The following is a 17,387-nucleotide window of genomic DNA, read 5'->3' as shown; positions in this document are numbered from 1 at the left end:
CACACACACACACACACACACACACACACACACACACACACACACACGCAAGCACACACACACACACTGATCCAAAAAAGCACTCAGAAATAAAGTGTAGTAAGGAGTTAGCAAATGCCCTCAGTAAATCCTACTATTAATACTTTGGTAACTCATGGTCACTCTGATAACAACAGGCAAAGATATTTCCATGTCTTGAGCCAAATACTTGTTTTTCCACTGGCCCAAATTGTGATTATCTGACTGTCCCCAAAAGATATTGAATTGTTAAGTTAGTAGCTCTTGAAAATACAGGCCTGCCCAGAGGATAAAGCTATAGATGGCAGAAATTTTCTGGGAAATAATTTCGTACAGTCTTACAAAATGCTAAAGCTAGGAGTCATTTTGGAGATTACCTAGGGCACTGCCCTGGTCTTACAGAGGAGAGATAAGAGACCTAGTGAGGTTAAAGGCCTTGCTCAAAGTCCCCTAGCAACAGTTAGTGGCAGTTTGGGGAGTCTCAGGTCTGGGCTCTGTCCACTACCCCTGCCATTTTAAATGATTAATTTACAAGGCAGGCTCTTTCCTTTGAAATCTATAAAGTACCTTTGGCTTCTGGTCTGCCGTGAACATTAAAAATGGAAATGGATGCTACTCATCTTAATCATTCTGCTTTTGTAGCATTTCCTATCCTCTCAGTTTCAACCTCACTCCTCCTTTCTAATTTCTGGTCCTGCTTCAGGTTGACTCTAGGCTTTATAAACTCATGCAAATCAACCTGCAAATGAGTGAATTTATGAGTGGAATCTAGAATATGGTCCTTCCACTCCTTCAAATTTCTGCTCCTTTGCAGATGTATTCAAACAAACATACAACAACAACAAATGCCACATATGAAAACTCATTCTAAACTTATTCAGAATGAACATGAGGTCCTGTATTTTTCAGATTAGTGAAATCTGTCAGTGAGATCTCATTACATGTTATTATGTAGTTATCCTGGAGAATGAAATATTTAGAAGTTGAAAATTGCTCAAGGCATTAAAAATTCCACTATTTGAAGCATACACATATGACCACAACCTAACACTAGTGAAATATTTATAATTTTCCCAATTGGAACAGTAAGCAAAGTTTTAGCAGGTAGAGTTGCAAGGCTAGTTTTCGAATGCTTCTGTTAATGAACCAATGCCTTCAGAAAAGAAAGGGCAAGAGACAAAGCCAAGAGGGATGTTAATTCCTACTTATGACTTGCACTGCACAGCAAATGGATTTGAAGAGTCATCTCAGAGCTCCCCAAAAAACTATCCAGATACAGCCTGCTTACCTACTGCTGATGAGAACCTTACCTTATGATCTATATAATTCCCTAGAAGTCTAGACTTGAAAGGCCAAAGAAAGATCAAGGAACTTAGTTCAAGGAAAAGGTATTCATTTCATCTTTCCACAAACAATTGAACTATTAATGAAGGCCTCTGGTGCTTGAGGCAATGAGAGCCAAAGAAATCATTTATCTTGTTTTCTTGAACACACAGGCCTAGGAAGTAGTGATGGAGGGATAAACATGGTGAAAATCCATCCACCCTCTTCCTTCCCTCCACCCCAGTCCCAGCTCTTTGAAGAACATCATTGGTTTTGTATGGTTGAGATTTCATTTTTGGACATGTATGAGAATGGTGGATAATAGTTACAGTTGGCAATTATATAAATTTTCAAATTTACTATAGATTTTATGGATATGATTTTAACAATTTTTTAGGGTAGGTAATAATGATAGTTTATATTTATCCAATTCAATGTCAATTCCTTAAACTAAGGGACTATTATTTTTGTCTTTTATTCCCCAACACCTAGAATATTTCTTGGCATGCAACAGTTGTAATAGGGCAATTAGATAGCACAATGCATAAAGTGAGGGCCTGGAATAAGGAAGACTAATCTTTCTGAGTTCAAATCCTGCCTCAGATACTTACTAGCTGTGTGACCCTGGGCAAGTCACTTAACCCTATTTGCCTCACTTCCTCATGAGCTGGAGAGGATTGCAGCCAACCACTTCAGTATCTTTGCCAAGAAAACCCCAAATGTGATCACAAAGCATTGGACATGACTGAAACAATGGAATAATAAAATGTAAGAGTTGTTAATATATATTTGTTGAATTGGAATGACTGTAAGGTTTGTAAAATGCTTTTGAGACAATATATAATTTTGAGACATAACATAATTTTGAGACAATATATAATTCTTTCCTCATAATAACCATATAATACATTACCCACTTTATAGTGAGTATATTAGTATATTATATATAAAGTATACATACATATATATTGCATGTGTATATATATTACATATATATATACAAAGTATATTATACAATACATATAATACATTACTCACTTTATAGGTTGAAGAAATTGGGACTTAGCATTAGCAGAAGCAGTAATAGTGGTAATAGAAGCAGCAGCAATAGCAACAGCAGTAGTAGTAATGATAATAGTAGTAGCAGCAGCTAACATTTATATATTGGTTTTAGATTTGGCAAAAAGCTTTACCAATATTATCTAATTTAATCATCACAACAATCCTGGGAGACAGGTGCTATTATTATCCTCTTTTTTACAGATAAGGAAACTGAGGCAAATAGCAGTTGTGACTTACCTGGAGTCAGACAGTTAGTTGAGTGTATAATTGAGTGTATAATTCATAATTCAAACTTAGTTGGCTTCCTCATAGTCACACCCTCTCAGATATCAGTGGCAGGATACAAACTCAGGTTTTCCTGACTCCTAGTCTACCATTCTACCTATTATACCATGATGCTTCTCAATTTCTTCTCTGTCCTAGCTTTCAGGATATGTGCATTAGTGCACACACGTGTATGTGTTTGTGCATGTATGCTGGTATTGTCTCTAACCAGTTTGAAACCATTTTCTTTTCCCTTGACAGATTAACCTAAAGTGCAAATAAATACTTTCTCTACTGATATTTCTATCAGACTGTTCTTTCAACCCAATAAGACAGGTCCATTTTAGGTGTAGACTTGTCACTGCAACATAGCAGAACAATGGAGAAGGCAGTTATAGGATTTTATGATAACTTCTCTACATGTTCTCCATTCAAAACCTCAAAATGGAAAAAAAATATATCAACACTTTTTTTCATATATTAGATATACTTAGTAAATTCTTGTTGAATGAATGATACTATTCCAAAAAAAATGGAATGGCTAATTACCATTACTGAAATTCCACAAATACTTTGAGATATAGCTTCAATGTATTTCCTGTAAGAAGCTGTATTAGCATGCACCCTAGCATACCCACAATGGCCTGCTAGCACAGGTTCTTTGATCAGCTTTACTGAAGGAAAGCAACCTTAAAGGCGTCAACAATCTTCTTTTAATTATATTCACTAGTCCAGGGGAAAGATCAGCACCCTGAACATGGAAAAAATACAAACATAGAAAATACAAGCAGAGAAATTGGCACAAAGACCAAGAGACAGGGCTGCAACTGTCTGAGTAAAGCAGTATTGCTATACACTATACATACATCAATGACTTGAGGGAGCACAGACATTTGAGTAGTTGGGGGGCTCTGAACATGGCTACTTAGAGTCTTGACTAGGAAATTAAACAATCCTTCTCATGAGCAAACCCCCAAAGCAAAACACTAACTTCCCAGAATATGTAACAGTCTCAGTCTCTTCTTGACTCAGAGTCAAAAGGCACAAAACCTATGTGACTCGGCACAGTAGTGAATTATCAGGGTTCAAAGGAGATTAAACTTTCAGATGTTCAAAATTCAGACTGAGCCTGGGAAACTGAACTCCAAAAAAGAAAACAACAAAAATCCCACCTTATTTGTACTTCCAGAAACCAGACACTTCCAAATAATTTTTATAATACTTATTGACCATATCAGTCATTTTTGACCTTTATCATATACTGTCATGAAAAGTTCTTCAACCATTTTCCAACATGTACACCATTACTCCCCAAAGAGGGTGTAAATCCCTGAGGGTTGGAATGATATTTTATCCATTTTATCCCTCACAGAACCCAGTGCAATTTGGTTATCACATAGTAGGTGCTCAATACACAAATGGCAAAGTGAATGAGTGAGAGGTCATGTTGGAGCCAAGCTTCCTGTCATCACCTCAAAACACTTAGAAATACACAAAATAAAGGAAAAGTACAGCATTAGAAAAAGAAAATGAAATTTTTAATGAAAACCATGGGAAAACTAGATCTAGAACTAGAACCAAAAAAGAGACCTCAGTATCTGTAAATATTTTGTGGTAGAAGAAATCAAGGCAAAAGGCCCCAAAGAGAGGAATAACACTAAATACGACAACTAGACTTTAGAAAAGATAATAGAATGATTGCAAGAACTCTGAGAATAAATGAGAAGTTCATCATTTTTCCCATATACCCTCCTCCTTCCTAATTTCACTTTTGCTGTCAAGGAAGTCACCCTCCTCACAATCAACCAGGCTTATAACCGAAGGGCAATCTTCAAGTCTTCATCCTCTCACCTCATTTTATCTAATCTGTTGCTGGATACTGTCCATCATGCCTTTGTAATAATACACTCCATTCTCTCCTTTGACACTGCCACCACCCTGGCATAGGACCTCATCACCTCACCCTTAGATTGTTGCAATGAGCTGCTAGTTAATCTTTCTGCCATAAGCATCTCTTCACTTCAGCCCATCTTCTACTCAGAGTTCAAGTTAATCTTGCTAAAATGAAGGTCTGATAGTGTCACATATGTGATATATGTAGATAAATAGAGAGAGAGAGATGTATATATATATATGTATATATTTATATATATTTATACACTTGTGTGTATGTGTCTGTATGTAAAACCTATCACACATATCACCTCCCTCACCCTAATCGCCATTCAATAAATTCCCTATGCTTCCCTATTACCTCCAGGATCAAATACAAAATCTTGTTCAGCTTTTAAAACCCTTCATGACCTGGTCTATTTCTACCTTTCTAGTCTTCTTATACTTTTCTCCTCTTCATATACTCTAAGATCCAGTGACTTTGGCCTCCTTACTGTACTTCTTACAAGGTACATCATCTCCTGACCTCATGCCTTTCCACTGACAGTTCCCTATTCTGGAATTCCCTGCCCCACCTCTGCCATAGCTTTCCTGAGTCTCAGCTAAAATGATACCTTTTGCAAGAAGTATTTCCCCATCCTATTTCTCTCTAAAACTGTCATTTATCCTGTATATATCTTGTGTTTGTACAAAGTTGTTTGCATATTGTCTCCCTCAGATTTTGATCTCTTTAACAGTAGGGATTGTTTTTGCCTTTCTTTCAAGTGCTTAACACCATGTCATATATGAGGTGTTTAATAAATGCTTGTTGATATGGCTTAATAGAAGAATTAAAGGAAGAAAAAAACCACAAAAAGACTCCTGAAATTAGGTCTCAAATAACAATTCAAATATCAAACAGAAAATTGATTGTTTAGAATAAGTTGTGGAGAATCTATAAAGCAACTCTGTAAAGGCAACTGACAGACTCTAAACTCAAAAATACAGATAAAAAAAGAATACAAAAAATTAGCAAAATCAAGCTAGATTAATTACCTTGGAGAGGACATGTAGCAAGATAAACTGAGATGCTGTATATAATCTGGTTCAAGTCACTCATCTTGGAGATGGAGGCACTGGGACCCTGAGTGGGGAAACAGTGAGTGGTGGAGCCTAGATTCATCCTGGGGCCTCAAACTCCAAACACAGCATGTTTCCCACCCACTTCCTCATGATTCTGACTTAGTGAATTGATATTTCTTGGAATCTAGTTCCATTTTCAGATCCTTTAAACAAAAAGGTGGTAAAGGGATAGGAAGGGAAGGAACAAGGAAGGAAGACTATACTTTAACGTGGCCTGCACAAAGGAGAAGATAAATTGATTTTCTTGTGATTCATTGAGAACAAAGATAACAATAGATAACATTTACATAGTACTTTAAGGTTTGCAAAGTGTTTTACATGTCAACACATTTGATTCTAACAACAACTCTGGAAGGTTGGTGCTATTATTATTCCAATTTTCAGATGAAGAAACTAATTTGGAGAGACTGACTTGCTGTTTGAGTCAGGACTTGCACTCAGGTCTTACTCCAAGTCCTACATTCTGTACCACCTAGAAATGATAAATGAATTAATGAAAAGCATTTATTAAACCCTTATAATGTGCAAAGTATTGCTCTAAACACTGGAGATATGAAGAGAAAAACAAGAGAGTCACTGCCTTCCAGGAGCTCAAATTAGAGCCTTGAGGCTGAGTTCAGATCTGAGTTCAGATGTGGTCTGAACTGCATGACCCTTGGCAAGTCACTTAACCTTTTTGCCTCAGTTTCCTCATCTGTAAAATGAGCATAATAACAAATGAGATAATGATTGTAAAGCACTTAGCACAGTGCCTTGCATATAACAAGTGTTTTATAAATATTAGCTCTTACTATTCTTTTTAATTCTAATATGAGGAGACAACCTAGGACCAAGCACTTTGGTGCAAATAACTTTTATTTCTGGGTCTTTAGTAATTGTGTCTGTTGAGGAGTGGACACTGAATGGGGAAAATAATCTAAGTGTTTCCTAGAAAGAAAAAGGGGGAGAACTAAGTGTGTATTTCTTGGATGGGCACCATAGAGTGATAGGAGTGGGGAAATATGGAGATCCTACACCACATTCACAGCTGAACTGAATGAAAGAAGTATAATAAAATAGGAACAAACAGTTTGTGTTAGGCACTGAAGGATGAGGTATTTGTGGAAGGAAACTGAGGTCAGATTGTTCCAAGCAAAAATGAACCTCAGGAACATAGTGCTGATTGTTGTGTTGTTTTGTTTTGTTTTAATTACAGACTTCTGGCCAAGAGGGCTGCCTGAATGGAGACAAACTAAAATTTTCACCAGATTAAATAGTGATCAAGAAATCCAATGAGGAGATGTGTGTATACATGCATATATGTGTACGTGTGTGTATAGGTATCCTCAAAAAGGAAGGGAAATTAACTCCATAATGGCATAAAGACAAGCAGAATCTCAAAGGGGTAAAACGGATTTTTTTAAAAAGGTAATAAAACCTATGGAGAAAAGAATTAGCAGGAGAATAAATAACTTAGAAGAAAAAGTACAAACCTTACCTAAGTAATTTGTTCCCTGAAAACTAGAACAAATAGAAATCAACAACCCCATGGGACAAGAAATACTGAAAAAAAAAATTTAAGAGAAAATTTATGATATCTGATATAAAACACACTTGACTAGAAAAATAAGTTATGGAGACTTAATTTAGGAATAATTTGACTCCCTAAAAATCATGATTAAAAAAAAAAGCCAGGGTACTTTACCTCCAGAAACAATAAATGAAAACTACTCATGTCTCTTAGAACCAGAGGGCAGAGTGAAGATAGAATACATTTATCATTTCCCAGAAGAAAAAGTCCCAGAAATGGTGTAGTCAAAATTTCAGGGCTCTAGTATAAAATAATGACAATAGCAGCAGGAGCAGCCGCAACAATAACAATGGTGATAATGCTGTAAACATCCAGAAAAGAAAGAAAAATAACATTTCAACTACCAGTAAACCAATCAAGATCAAAGAAGACATGTTGGTTTCTACTATAAATTACTACTTAGACATTTACTACACTTACTAGCTATGTAATCCTGGCCAAGTCACTTAACCTTTCTGAGTCTTAGTTTCTTCATCTGCAAAATATGCATGATAATAGTAGCTTTCACAGGGTTGTTGCAAAGGTCAGAGTTAACAAAGTACCTTGCAAACCTTAAAATACTATACAAATGCTATTATTATTATTATTAGTAGTAGTAGTAGTAGTAGTAGTAGTAGTAGTAGTAGTAATGAGAGTGTGGCCTGGAATATAACATTCTAAAGCTGATAGGATTACAACCATGAATTATCGTGCAGAACTGAATACAATCCTACAGGGAAAGAAAAGGATCATTAATGAGATACAAGAGTTTCACAATTTTCTGATGAAAAAGTCAAAACTGAGTAGGAACTTTGAAATACAAAATAAAGTCAAGATAAACCTAAGCAGTTGAATTCATTTGAGAAATCTCAATGATGTATGTAACTAACATTCTAACAGGAGAATGAAAAACATGGATTGTAAGTATCTTCAAAATGTATTGAGGTTGTTAAGTAACTTAGGGATGGATTGGTTTCTGATCGTTGGATATTAATAATGACAAGAATAGAGAGGGTAAAAACAATGACACTAGTATAGAAAGGAGGATGAAGTGGATGGAATTCTCATAACTAGAAGTCCTGGGAAAATATGCAAACATGGAGGAAGGAGTGGGGAGGAGTCGGTATCAAATGAAGCTCACTCTTATATGAAATTGACAAAGGAAATTTGAACACATATATGCAATTTGACATAGAAATATAGTAAGATTATCCTGAAAAGGGTATTAAAAGAGAGAGAGGGAGAAGAGGAAAGGGGAGAAAAGAACCAGCATATTAGAGGTTGCTTGCCCATCCATTGGGGAATGGCTGACCAAATAGTGGTATGTGAATGTAATGGAATATTATTGTGCAATTTGACATGATGAAAGAGGAATTATTAGAAAATCTTGGGTAATATGAACTGATATACAGGTGAAGTAAGCAGAAAAAGAAAAAAAATTACAAAAAGGACAAGATTATGAAGAAAACTCAAGAACTCTGATTAATGTAATGACCTAACAGATTTCTAGAGAATCTATGATAAAACATGTTACCCATCTCCTGACAGAGAGGTGATAGACTCCAGGTGCAGAAAGAGATATTCATTTTTGGACATACCACAGATTTAGTTTATCTATCTATCTATCTATCTATCTATCTATCTATCTATCTATCTATCTATCTATCTATCTATCTATATCATCTATCTTTCTATCTACTCATTCATTCATTTGCTTGTTTATTTACTAATGCTAGTTATTATTTTTTTCTCTTTATTCTTTAATTGCGGGGGTGGAGAGGGAAGTGACAATATGGAAGGGAAGTGTGGTTAGCGATAATGATGACCAGAAAAGAACTTTTAATTTTTTTTTTAATATGTGGAAGAGAACAGAAGCACAGACAAGTGCGACAATATTAACAGTAATGTTTGGAAATACTAATTGCTTTTTGGAAAAAGCAATTAGTATGAAATAGAGTTTCATAGTTTTAAAAATAATTCTCTTGTTTATTTTGCTTTGTAATTGAAAATGCTCTATTTTGCTGTTTAAATTCAGAATAAAAAATAATTAAAAATAAAATGATATAACCAAATCTAATGAAAGAAAATACCAACCTAATTATAATATCAAATATTTATAGTATACACTTGCTCATAAAATGGAATGGAGGGATACAAAAAATAGAAGCTGACAACTTGATACATAAAAGAAACAGATTTAAACCCTGTAGAAAGTTAAAATAAAGTGCCAGAATAGAATTCATTAATGTTTAGGTGAATAAAAAACCAAAAAGCAGAAAGTGAAACCACGAATTCAGATAAGGAAAAAGAAAAGATAGATAATGTAATAAAATACAAGCCTGGAAGCTTGGTTATCTTAAAGGCACTCTAAATAATGAACAAAGCCATTGTCAAATAGACTCAAATGGATCTATGATTACATTGAGTAGAAATATCTTTCCAAAAATAGAGATCACAGTCTATTCATGTCTACCTATCACATGTGACTCTTTCCCTTGTCCACCCATAAGTTTGTCACAGGGATCCACCCAATGTGATAGAGCATTCCCTCACTTTCTCCTGGCATTGTACATCACCAATATGGCACTCCAGCTATCTATCTGGCATCCCTCATCCTCCATAACCATTTTCTCTTCTTCACTTATTACGCATTTTTTCAATTTTCTTTTACTTCTATTTTTTGTGATATGTTACAATTTTCCCATCACGTGACTCTCCATTGCTAGGATATAGAAAACTCATAAATAAATTTTGAAAGGGATAAATATTTTAAAATTCGAACACAATAATGATATAAATCAATAAGGAAAAAAAAAACGAACAAAAATATGGACTTAACGAGAAGCTAAGTAACCGTATCTTAAATAATGAGTGTGTAAGGAAAAAAAATCATAGAAACAATATGAAATAAATTGAATGCTATAGATGAGACAGTGTTCCCAAAATCTATGAAATGCAGTTAAAGCATTCCTTGGAGACAAAATTCTATCTCTGAAAACATGTATTATCTAAGGAGAAAAAGCTAGGACTAGTATGTTGAGCATTAAATCAATATATAACTGCCAAATGAAAGACTGAAAACCAGTCATTTCCATATTTAATCTACATGAAGCCAAAATAGTTGAAAGTTTTGGCTTCATGTAGTCATATTTCTTTTCAGAGAACTTCATAATGGAACTGTCTCCACTAGGATTTTCTCAGTGACAGGAAGGTGTGCTATGTGCAAGGCCTTTGACAGCAAAGACAATTTTGACTGTTCCCCTTCTGCAATATTGCTAGAGGGAAGACCACTGTGATAGATTCTCCTCTGCAGCATAGGAAATATTGCTAAATATGAGACATTTTTTTAAAGACAGTCTATAGCTAGCTGAATACAATCCATATTATTAAGGTGAACCTGGAAGGCCTTTCTTCCAGCATGTCTCCTCTCAGTTCATGTTGGAGGCCATTCTTCATATTTCTTTTCATTCCTGGGGGCCATAAGGTTGACATCAGCAACCCTTTGTACGTCCAAGAATAGATAATCTTTGACCAATTTCAACAATTGGAAAGCACTAGCAAGAAAAAGAGATTAGATGATGAAAGGACAGCCAAGTTAATTTTTTTGGATCATACCCATTGAATTGGGTTTGTGTGATGGTAAAGGAGTTAGGAGTACCACATTTCCCCACTCTTCTCTGACTTATTTCATTTGTTGGTATAGCTCCCCAGTAAATTCTCTGTCCTGTCTTTGTCAACTCTGGATCAGAGGCTATATAGGCATTCTTACATTATTTTACACTTCAATAGTGTCTCATGATCAACTACATTTGAGCTACTATAAAGGAAGAGCTAGTCACATCAACATGCATTTATTTAGCAGACATTATGTACCACGTGAACTATTTATGCTTGACCTGTGGTGGAACCTTCTGATCAACAAAAGGTGATAGTTGGATATGCTATAGCTTGACTCCAACATAGTGATGTCCTTTTGGTCTTCTTCAAAAATGAAGGACAATAACCAAGCAATTATGTGCCAAACACTGTGCTACGGATTGGAGAGGCAAAAACAGTCTCTACCCTCAAGGAACTCACTCTCTAGGGGGCCTGTGCTAGCAGTTATCCTGGGTAGGCTAGGGTCCTTGTTGTTACAATGAGCTATAGATTTAACTATGTGCAAACTCAATATATACAGGATAAACTGGGACAATTCCAGAAGGAAGGCATTAGTATTAAGGGGTTCAAGAAAGGATTCTTTTAGAAGATGGAATTTTGGCTGAGAGAGAAAGAAGCCAAGAAGTGGAAACAAGAAGGGAGAGAGTATTCTAGGCATAGGAAATAGTCAGTGAAAAATGCATGGAGTCAGGAGATGGAGTTTCTTGTGCAAGGAATAGTAAGGAGGCCAGTGTCATTAGATCTCAGAATACCTGGAGGATACTATGGGGTATCTGAATGAGGGCTCTTTCTCTTCTGAGTTTCTAAAATACTTTCTTTGTATTAATCCTAAACTGAAGAAAAAGGGAAAGGAGAAAAATGTCTAGACATAAACATTAAAGTAGATATTGTAGAATAATAGTTATAAGTAAAGATAGTATTGAGAATTATGATTTCATTATAGGAGTAGGAAGTTCTAGGTGAGATTCCTATGCTGATAAATATTGAACATCCTGGTCTCTGAAAAAGCAGGACACACTTTTAAGTTTAATCAGTATTTATTAACATTTACCCCATCACTTTCTTATGTCTAGGCAATTAGCAAAATAGTAAGTCAAGCCTTGATTTTATTTTCCAAAGTGTAAATGCTTGCAATGGCAATTTAACAATCAGGTCTCCAGCCCTTCCAGTTGGCTGTAGTTATACCTCTGCCTTCTACCAGAACAGGTAAGTGCCTTCTAGTGTTAGAGAGCCACTTACTACACTCAAAAATCAATTGATTTATCCAAGACCACTTAGCCATTTTTTATCAGGGGCAGCACTTGGAATTGCTAGATCAAATGAGGGCTTCCTGGCTTTGAGGACAACTCTCTCTATCCAATATGCCATCTGTCTCTCATATAACCTAAAAGATAGTAAACAATACCTGTGCAAGGAGAAGCCAGAGGAAATAGATGTCCTGACATGCATGTTGGTCTTCCCACCTGGGTATACATGTGAAAAATCAAAGGAACCATCAAGCAGCTGGTTGTCTCTGAAGTTTCCTCAGACTCACCTGGCCCTGTTGCTTCATTGGTGGGGAGACTTTAGGCTGGTAGCTCCCTGCCTGTCATGGGTATGTGGCTGGGGAAGAGACAGAGAGGGCTGTGTACAGGGGCAACCTTCGCTCCTAGTTTGTATCTCCTTATTCCTTTGCCCTGCCCTCCACCAGCACCCCCAACCCCCCTCCCCACTGCAATATAATTTCATCTGGTGAAAAAGAAGAAAAATTAAAACACAGAAATAAATAAGTTAAGTTGATGGTAGAAAATGAAGAGACTGTGGCAGGAACATTGCTTATTGACTGACTCTTGGTTTTCCTTCTACCTTTCTGACAGCCTCTGCTAGGTCATTACCATTTCTCTGTCCACTATGAGACTTGCCTAAAGGCCTTCCTTGGGCCCTCTTCTCCTCTCCCTCTACACTGTCCTGTGGTGGACTCATCACCTTCTGTGGGTTCTGATATCATATCTACAGATCACTCCCAAGTCCTTACTCTTCTAGATTACAGTCTTGAAATAACAGATGCTTGCTGGACAAATTAACCTAAAAGTATCTCAAACTCAACATGTCCAAAATGGAATTTATCATATTTCCCCCCCAAACCTATTCTGTCCTCCAAATGTCCCCATGTGTTGATGACATAACTATCCTCCCAATCACCTAGGTTTATCACCTCAAAGGCATCCTTGATTTTTCCATCATTCTTCTCATCCCATATCAAATTGGTGGTTAAATCTTGCCTTCCAATCCAATAACACTTCTTACATTCATCTTCTTTGCAGTCACAGTCTCCACCCTACTTCAGACTTTCATCACCTCTCATGTGGACTATTACAATAGCCTCTCGTTTGGTTTCCTTGCTTTCTATCTCTCCTTCATTCCATATTTTACACAACTTCCAAATTTATATTCCTAAATGCTAGATCTGGACATGTTACTCTCCTGCTCAGGAATCTTCAGTAGCTCTCTGTTGCCTCTGGAGTAAAATACAAAACCCTCAGTCTTGAATTTCAAGTCCACGACAGTCTCCCTCTCTAGTCTTGTTTCATATTACTCCCTTTCATTCATCTTCCATTATTCTCAATCTGGCCTCTTTGCTGCTTCCCACATACAATATTCCATCTCCTCTCTCTGTGCTTCTGCAAAGGTTGTCTCCCATGTTTAGAATATACTCCTTTCCACCCATCTGCCTCTTAGAATCCCTAACTTAATTTAAAGTCAAGTTTAATACACTTTGTATGAGGCCCTTCTTGATCCCAAAACCCACTGGTTTGGGACTCTCTCCTTATTGATAGAGATCAATGCCCTATAACTTTGTGAGGGACAGGGTGGAGTTGAAAAGAAGAGGAGAAATTCTTCAGTCTGTTCAGAGTCTTTTGAGTGTCTTTGGTCCTTTTTAGTCAATTTGGGTGATTGAGACTTCCAGTTTGGGGAGAGAAAGTAGATGATGCCAACCCCACTTCAGGATATTGAAGGGAGAATAAGATTCTGAAAGAAGCCAACATGAGAGAGCTAGCAGTCTCTATTAAGGCCCTATCTTCAGCTTGCTACACTAGAGACTTGAGGGGTTTCCCCTTGAGTAAGGTCTGTAACTATTTCTTGGTTGACCTGAATTACCCCAACCCAAATGGTAGATCTCCTTCAACCTGTATTGTCTGGTATATATTCTTTTATATATATTTTCTTTTATTTCTGTTTTACTATTGACTTGGATTAATAGGTTTCTTTGCTACTTATCAAGTATGTTCATTGTGGAAATGGTATTTTGTGGGAAGGGATTCAAGGACTTGATATAAAGTTTGGTGTCATCCTTTCCCCATTAGTAACTAGTGATTAGAAGTTTAGCTTGAAGTGGGTGGAGACAAGATGGTAAAGGGGAGGCAAAGACCCAGGTGGACAATTTAAAAATAACACCTCAAATTGAATTGTGGAGAGGAAGAGCCAACAAAAGATCGGGGGGAGATATTTTTCCAGCCTTGGAGGTTGGCAAGAGAGGTCTGTGACACCATGTGGAGGGCCAACCTACAACATAAATGGCATCATCACCAGCACTGGGCCTAAGAGGCAGCTGCCATAGCAGCAGCAGCTTCAGGAGCTCTCATCCCACAGCTGATAAAGGGTTGGGCAAGTGCTTCAAAAGAGATAATAGCAAACCCTCTGTTAGCACTGGGTGCAGCTGACACTGATTGGCAGCTCTTTTGCCTATACTCATTTCTGTGTCACAGTTCCAGGGTAGAGAGGAATGCTTGTGGTCAGTCACAAGGGAGCAGGGGCACCAGTCACAATTCCAAGGCAGAGGGGGTGCTAGCACTTGCAGCTGCAGGGGAATGAGGAATCTCCTGGGAAAAGACAAGGAGAACAGTGACCACAGCACTCTCCAGATCATACCACCCTGGAAGCACCAAAAACTTGCAGAGGCCCAGAACTGACTCTGAAACCAGCAGCATGGAAAAACCTGAAGCCTGGGACAATACCTCATCACTCCCAGATGAACAGAGCCTAGCTTTAACATAAAATTCAAAGTCAAGAAATAGGCTGAAAAATGAGCAAAGAGCAGCAACAACAAAAAGAATGTGATGGTGAAAAGCTACTATAGAGGCAAGGAAGACCAAGACACAAACTCAGAAGAAGACAACAATGTGGAAAACAGCTACAACCAAAGCCTCAAAGAGAAATGTAAATTGGGCACAAGTCCATCAAAAATGTCTGGAAGAAAAGAAAGATAAAAAAGATAGAGGAAAAAATGGGAACAGAAATTATAGTGATGTAAGAAAATTATGAAAAGGGAATTAACAGCTTGGTAAAAAGGCACAAAAATTCACTGAAGAAAAGAATTTCTTAAAAAACAGAATAAGGGCTCTGATTCACTCTAGCTGAGATTCAATCTAACTGAGATGCAATCTGGCCCACTTGTTAATACAAGCATCACAAATGCTTAGGCTCCTTCAGAATCTACCCAATATGGTGAATCTTTAATAAATTTTGTTTTACTTTGGGTGAAGAAAAAAAAAGCAGAATAAGGTCAAATGGAAAAGTAGTTACAAAAGTTTACTGGAGAAAATAATACCTTAAAAATCACAATTGGGCAAGTAGAAGCTAATGGATGCATGAGATATCAATAAAACAAAGTCAAATAATGGAAAAAATAGAAGAAAATATGAAATATCACACCAGACAAACAACTAACCTGGAAAATATATCAAGAAGACATGATTTAAGAATCTTGGAATACCTGAAAGCTGTGATTTTTGAAAAGCCTATATATCATGTATCAAGAAATTATAAAAGGAAATTGAAATTATACATTTCAAGAAATTTTAAATTATTTATATTTTATATTTTTATTTATTTATTATATGTACTATATGATATTATCTTTTAATATATTATATTATTCAAGAACATTATAATTTTAAGAAATTATAAAGGGAAACCCAATATCTTAGGTCTAGAGAGCAAAGAAGTAATTAAAAGAACCCACCAATCACCTTCTGAGATTCCAAAATGAAGACTCTTGGGAATATTATAGGCAAATTCCAGAGTTCTCTGGTCAAAAAGAATTGCTAGCATCTAAAAATAAATAATTCAAATATCATGGAGCCACCATCAGGATCACATGAAATTTAGCAGCTTCTACATTAGAGGAGTAGAGGGCTTTGGTATATGATATTCTAGTGGAGAAAAGCTAGAATTATAAGCAAGAATAACCTACCTAGCAAAACTGAGTCAATCCTTTGGGGGGATGGGTGCCAGAAATGAATGTGTAATGAAATAGAAGACTTTCAAGCCTTTCTGATGAAAAGTCCAGCTTATAGGCTAGTGAAGCTATAGGACTTCAATTCTTGTTAACAGTCCAGGATGTATTATAAAAACATTGCTAGTAATAAAAGGAAGAAGTGGTTTCTGGGTTTATTAAGTTGAAGTCTCACCAGGAGAACTTTATTTCTTTTTAAAATATTGTTCCTAGGATGGTTGTAGAGAATATTCTAATATGTATTGGTACAGACATTCCTCACCAAGAGCTTCCTGTGCCAATTTAATCGCAGATCTTGCTTTAAAAATGTGCCCAGGATATCTGGATTTCAGCAAGGCAACTGCTGAAATTTCACCTTAAGATGGAAAAATGTGGACTATATGATAGTACAGCTAGATGGTATTGGACTAATGGGACCCAAAACATAATTGTGTCAAGATGAAGTGAATTCTCTAGTCCAAAGGTCCTTAACCAGTGTTCAATGGACTTAAATATATACACATATAGATATGCATACACACATAAGTGTGTATGTATATAGTATATGTATATATTTGATAATTTTGTTCAATACAATTGATTTCTTTTGTAATCCTATATATTTTATTTTTATGCATTTATATCTTATTCTGAGAAGAAGTCCACGAGTTTCTCCAGACAGCCAGAGGGGTGTTCTGAAAAAAAGTGTAAGAACCTCAGATGGCTCTACATGGTTCTATCATTCTATGATCCAGTACTAGGCCACATTTTTAAAAAATCAGAGACTTATAATGAAAGCATGAGATACATTCTTTTAATTTTTTTGTTTTTCAAAAATCTCTAGGCTTTGAAAAACCCATTATCACCATTAATTTGAGATAATGATTATTTAATGTATTTCTTCTGTTCAAACATATTAAGAAACATTCTTTCTTCATGAAAATAGCTTAATCGAAAAGCTTCATTATCTGGGGTGGCTAGGTGGTGCAGTGAATAGAGCACCAGACCTGGAGTCAGGAGGACCTGAGTTCAAATATGATCTCAGACACTTAACACAAAAACTAACCTTGTGACCTTGGGCAAGTCACTTAACCCCAACTGCCCCCCAAAAAAGGCTTCATTGTCTAGTGGAAAGAGTGCTGGAGTAGAAATCAGGAGAAATTTAGGTTTCAATTCTTCCCCTGACTTGTACTTTCTTTATCTGCAAAATGAAGGTAACGGTAGCTATAGCACTGCCCTGATAGG

The sequence above is a fragment of the Petaurus breviceps genome, unplaced genomic scaffold (assembly GCF_028583685.1).
Source record: "Petaurus breviceps papuanus isolate PSGF00001 unplaced genomic scaffold, PetGlider_PUasm1.0 90823, whole genome shotgun sequence".
NCBI lineage: Eukaryota > Metazoa > Chordata > Mammalia > Diprotodontia > Petauridae > Petaurus > Petaurus breviceps.
The sequence above is the reverse complement of the archived record's forward strand: the minus strand, read 5'-3'. Positions refer to the sequence as shown.